Raw genomic sequence first — 6,706 nt, forward strand, 5'->3', positions numbered from 1 at the left:
AATCGAAGGTCAAAAAGTGGACGAACGCACCGCCACACACTACCACAGGTGGTTGTGCGTGGGCTCCACACGCTGCCACTTCAACTTTCAAACCAGTACAATTCAACCGTCCAAAATGTAGAGTACAACAAGAGGATCAAACTTTATACCTGGAGCCAAGGTCTATTAAGCCTTGATTGGTCTACATTGCGATCAAAAAACAAGAATTTCAAATAAAAAATTGGAGCTCCAAACTTCAAATCGAGTTGTAAAGCTGGTATGGATAGAAAAAGCATGAGGAGAGCTTGAAAACCCGATTTGTTTCGAGCCTAGTCACCACGAATGTAGGAAATTCCGATCGGGTCCGCCGCTGCAGTATATTCAGGCTTCGATCCGCCTCTTCCGGTACGATTCGATGTTGGAGAGGAACAGAGAGTGGAAGAGGAAGGGCCTGCAAGTAGATTTAGACCAGTAGCGCCACTGGAGGATGCTGGAAAATGGAGAAATTTTCGAGTCGAGTCGGGTCACCCGAATTTTAAAGACAGAGTTAGGGTTCTGGAATTTTCTAGAAAACTGACCAAAAGAAAATATGAAATTTTTTCCATATTTTTTCTATTTATAGGTGATTTCCAGAAATAGAAGGTTTTTCAGCTGACCATAACTTTTTAATAGAAATTCTGATTTTCACATGTTGCATGTCTACGAACTCGTATTGACGGGCTCTACAATTTTCATGAAGTAAGTTTTTACAAAAAAAGTAACGAATAAAAAGTCAACCTTTGAGCTTCCGAATACAAAGAGTTTTAAGCAAATATTTGTCTGAACTAATTTCATTTCACGAATAACATATCAACAAGGCATAAGAATAAGAATTCGTACAAACTAGTCGATTATTAATTGTAAGAAATTAATAACGAAAATCCAGGTCATTATACAAAGGTTCGCCGACTCGAATCTCCGAACTCAGCGTCCTATCATCAGTTTCACATCAGCACGTCTGCAATTCCAGTGCCGCGTTTTTGGTTTCCTCTTTTTTTTTTTTTTTTTTCCTTTCTTTCTTTGGTTACCTTATTATCTGGTAATCATTGTCTGGCGATCTGCTGATGTTTTGTATAATTTTGAGATTTGAATTGTGGAGTTCTTGTGTTTCTCTAGTTGGGATCGAGTTTGGTGTTCATGTGGAAGAACGATTTGGCATGCTACTCAGTTCATGGCTGTAGCTCTTTGTGTCACGCGGTGGATCGATTGTTGGCAGCAACGAGACAAACTATTTTCCTCTTCTATTGTGTTTGCAATTAAGCTGGTTGCTTGTTGGGCTTGTCAGTTGTTGGATTTTGTTGTTTGTTTTCTTATTATTGTACCTTTGGTCCATTGTTAGGACTTTGTTTGTCGTTGAGTAATAACACAAATATTTCACCCCTAAAAATAAAATTTCAAAGTGCATGTGAAATGCCCAAGAAAGGATCCACTTAAAATGTGGAATAATCCAAATGTATGGTCAAGTACTGTGCAATTATTCATTGTCTATGACGTTACAGAAACATCACTTTACTCTTGTGTTATGTGTATGCATATTATATGTAATATATGTTTTACCCCATTATTATATATGTAAAGTATGGATTGGGGCAAACTTTTTATAATAAATGAGAGGAGAGAATGAGGCCGATAAGGTTGTCTTAAACCGTTAGCACAAACATCTATAAATAATAATACGAGGACCAAACTGGAACCGACTCTTTTTTGTAGACGCCCTTTTTTGTCTCTGCTACATCTCTGGTTCTTTATTTGTTTTCCAGAAAATTGTGCTTAGCATGTTAATGGTATTTGGTTCATGACCAAGCTCTTCTATATGACATACGAAAATCTTTTTTGTCTAACTGTGCAACTTCTTTCATCCGTACTCTATTCTCATTTCCTTTGATGAGATGGAAACTAATACAATCAAAAGATAAAATTCCCTAGGACAAACCAAAACACAGATCTATGGAAAAGTTAAAGCAATCGAAACAACTAGAGGAAGGCATAAAATTGTTGTTCAATTCCCATTCATCGAATGCTGAATCTTGACTATTGTAGAAAAAGAGAATTCGATATTCGGAAATGCTTCAATGCTCTATTCTTCTTCAGTTGGAGGTATATATATACTAATACAAGTTGTATTTTAATAGGAAACAATCTTCCTATAATTACAAAATATAAATAATCATAACTATACAATATGTCAACTATGTAAACTAGAAAATGATCTCTATATAAATGACCATAACTGTATAGTAGGTCAATTACGTAAATAAGAAAAGGATAATGACCATGAATATATAATAGGTGAACTGCGTAAATAAGGAAATGATAATTACAGTGATTCAACATGACACTTGATAATCACGTGGTGTGGTGTGTTGGTCGAGCTGCCTAGTCTGGAACCCCCAGGTCTAGAGTTCGAATCCCAGCTTCATCCCGTGGCCAGCAGATTTGAGGGACCTGGGTTAGTTAAAACACCCAATGGTTCGTGCGTCTACGATGCAGTGATTAGTCTGGCTATGCTGGGATACACTGCATGGGTGTGTGTGTTGGTTTTATTGACGTCTTCCACTCAAAAAAAAAAAACATGACACTTGATGCCCGAAGGGGAAAAAGGAAAGCTGTTTTTTGGTCTCACACTTAAGCTGGGATGATTCTTTAAGAACCACATGTTTACGATCTTCCTTCTTATATCTCCAAACCCAAGAAAACATGTTATTAGCTTCTTATACATTCTTACGCCTCTACAAAATATGACCATACCCATATTTGTGTATAAGTATACTAGTCTAATGAAAAACTCTCTCGAGAGGCGGAGAGCCGCGCTAGGGTTTCTTAGCGTCGCTCTAGTAATTTTGGTCTGAGGGATTGGATTTCCAGTTCTCTTTGACCAAACTAATGAGGATGGTGGCGATGGAAGTCTATTTTGGCGTCGCAAGTGGGTTGTGGGTGGCCAAGATCGAGACTTTGAGGTCCATATATATCATGAAGCTCCATATGGTCTAAGTACAATATAACTAATCTCAATATAGGTATAACACTACACATGAAAACCACATCTTGATCTGTGTCCAGTTTGCACAGTGAATCATCTTCATCACTAACCCTATACCAGTAGTCAATTCTTTGCGATGCATAAGCTGGATTAAGTTGCTTCACCATGTTATCTATCTCCAGTAATGACATCCTATCTTTATCTACATTATAGTAGTAGTCCACATTCCCTCCAACATAAGACTTCCTCTTTATGCAGCCTCCACGGTACACTTTGAATTTGAAATAGTATGGGTGATCTGCACTAAGATTAGGAAAACTTTGACTTTGAAATAATTTGGGTGAGCTGCATTAAGGTTAGGAAAACTTTAATCCTAAACTCATAACCATGTTAGCAAGAAAACAAAAATAAACCTGTTGTTGTTTCCTTAGTCATTGTGCCCGAACCAAAATAAGATCTATGCCTTCAAAACAAGGTACAAGACAAACAGACCCACTTCCAAACATTGTTTAATACCAGAAATTCATTCTTCACACATGGGGGACAAAGACAAAAAAAATCATTCTTTTACTACCTCTAATTACCACTTCCAGCACTTTCAGAACCATATTAGAAGCAAAAGCAGAAAAATCACCTACAACTTGGACAATATTAAAAGTCGTTGTTACATCCCGTACCTAAATCTACCCGTTTACTAGTCACTTAGATGGTAAATGTGACAGGACCTATCCTGAATTTGACCATGAAATCCGAAGTGGCCCTACGGGGCCCACCATATAGAAAATTCTACCAAAACTTTGGCGGAACATCCCCTAAAAGTGGACTACCTAAAACCTGTAAAAACATTATAGCACTCCTCAGTGATCCAATCCATCCTCATCTCCTAGAGCCTACCTGCTCCCCACAATTCATAATCAACTTCCCAACAAGTAACATAAAACAAATCTGAACTCAAATCTTGAATACCAAACTATCTTTCTTATAACATAACTGAAAGATGGTCATCAGAGAAATCTAAACAGTGAATTGAAATAAAGTACAAGTAGGTTAAACACTTAAACCACAGGAAGTCAAAAGCAGATGGACACTATTCCTTGACGCCGACACACGCTTGATCCTAACCTATCTATAGACTGGGCATGAGAAACCGAAAAGCCCAAGGAAAAGCATTTGGAAAAAAAAAATCGTTAGAGTGAGTGGACGAAAAATAAGTAATTTCAAAAGAAATATATAAAACTTAATGCTTGCCCAATTTATTCTCTTAAAAACCGAGCATGCAGTAAAGTCTTGAAAATACTCTTAATCCTCCTCTTTACTGAAATCTTAAACACATATAGTAAAACATCTCGAAAACCATCTCGAAATCTCTTTAAAATCTTATATGATAAGTACCTCAAAATCATTCAGAAATCTCGTAGGCTTATAAATCTTGTTAAAATACTATGTACGTACATGACATCTGCCGACTACAATCAGCACTCATACCTGACCATGTCACTTTGTCGGAACAACTTCAACGGTGTGACCCCTGGGAACACAACAAAACAACATTCACCGGCAACCCATCTCCAGGCCGAAATGTGCCTCGACGCGCCGACACTTGCCACCAAAAGTTGTCCCTACATAAAGGACCAAAACTCAGCAAACTAAAGCATATCAGTCCCACATTGAAAACAAGAGTGAGGCAACTCACTATCTTACCTATAAAAGGTCCACTTCAACTCACTATCTTATCTTGTGGGTTAACCCCTAATCCCCGATGAATGATATTCTGAGCTTAATATTTTCCTTACTTGGCTTCGACACATGTACTTTTATAAATGTGTATAAAGTCACCCTTCCTACACCTTCTGACACTTGATTTTAGCTTCTAAAAATCTGATTTATATTTGTTGCCTCTAAATTATCTACAACACCTCCACATTATCTTGTGATCCAAGGTCTATACTAGTTCTCATTTTTTCTTTCCTTCACCCTCTACCTTTTTTTTAATTTTTTTTTAAGGGTTCCCTCTACCCTTTATTGTTCTAGTATTTACATCTTATCACTTGACATTTCACCTTTTTACCCTCAATTTGCATCACCCAAAACACATTTTAGGGTCCTTTTCACACACTATTTCCCTTAACGGGGTTCTCTCCTAATTCCATTAATTATCTTTTCATCGACACTCCACCACTGCTCTCTCTCTTCTCTCATCTTCTTCCCTCTTCTTTTCCTCGCCATAGCCGGCACCCTTATCATTGCTAGCCACCGCTTTTTGACAGCATATTGCCTTGTAGTGCTGCGACGTCTCCCCTAGCAATTGGCCAGCCCTTTAGACAACTAATGGTCTTTTGGTGCTAAACAAATGATTAATTGTTTTCTAATGTGGCTAATTTTTTGTAAGGTTCTATGTGAATTTGTAACTAGAGAATGAGTCGTTCCGACTATTAAACTACATGCTAAAAATATGAGGGCCTTCAAATTTCAAACTTGAGGTGTATGGCCCTTCTAGGAAGGGATTCAATTTTTTTAGCCATTTTAAGAGATCACTTGTGAGACCCACGTTTTGATCACAAATTGGCATCTCAACCGTTCAGTTTTTAGATCACTATAAACAAATCATTTTTCTAAATTTGTTAATTGTTAATATATCAAATTAGATTGAATCAATGTGTGATTCTAATTTGTTCAACTTGAACCGTCCATATTTATAATGGTAAATCACGATTTTAAATGCATTAATAATTTTCTTTAGCTAAAAATTTGCATAACTAATTTCTACTTATAAAAATCTAAATATCGATTTGTCGATATGCAATTTTTTTTTTTTTTTTTTGAATCAAGCCTACTGGGCAAAATAGTATATTCATCACAAGCCAGAATAGGCCATTATATACCCTACCGCTGTCATTTAAGGACATAGATAGATAAGGAGGTAGTGGTAGTACCCACAATGGTACGTAGAAATAGACCCACTCATTATACATTTTAGACCGTAGAGATAGTAGAGATTCTCTTTTAGTTCTATGCCGGAGGAGCTAGAGATCAAGGTTCCTAATACAAGGAAATTATTGTAAATAGACTAAAAGCCATAAACATAGAGTTGTGCCAAGGGCCAAAGCCCTAGCCCAATTAAAGGATCAGTAGGGTAGCCCAAAAGGAGAAGCCCGACAGCACAGGGACCAGCAGGATTTGGAACAGGCCCAAAACTTCACCTCCTCGTGCGTCCTTGCAGCGCCGATTGCTTCCACCACCTGTCTGCCATACCTTGCCGCTCCGACCACGCTCAACAAGCCGCGCCGACCCGACTCAGCATACCACGGCCACTGCTCAGCCCCGCCGCACACTCCACCAGAATCACAAGCCGCTCGGATCCTCCATATCCACACCGCCTCACAGTTCCTCAGAACCACGCCGCTGCTCAACCTATCAGAAACCGTGCCACCGCCTGATTCTGCAGATCCCACGCCGGAGTCCCATCCCTGCACAACGTGATGCGAACACACCTAGGGACTTCGTCTGGAAACCATCCTTCCATGTCCAACACGTTGAGCCCGACTCCTCACTTTCGAACTTCCCAAGCAAATAGGGTTCAACACCCGTCCGGCAACAACCCAATAGGGGCGAGGCGAACCTGCACCTAGCCCGAGCGCCGCCGAACGAGCAGAATTTCTCAAAACCCCGAAACTAGGGCACGACGGGTTTCTTGGAGCTCTTCAAAGA

This window comes from Rosa chinensis, chromosome 3, assembly GCF_002994745.2.
Source record: "Rosa chinensis cultivar Old Blush chromosome 3, RchiOBHm-V2, whole genome shotgun sequence".
Lineage (NCBI taxonomy): Eukaryota > Viridiplantae > Streptophyta > Magnoliopsida > Rosales > Rosaceae > Rosa > Rosa chinensis.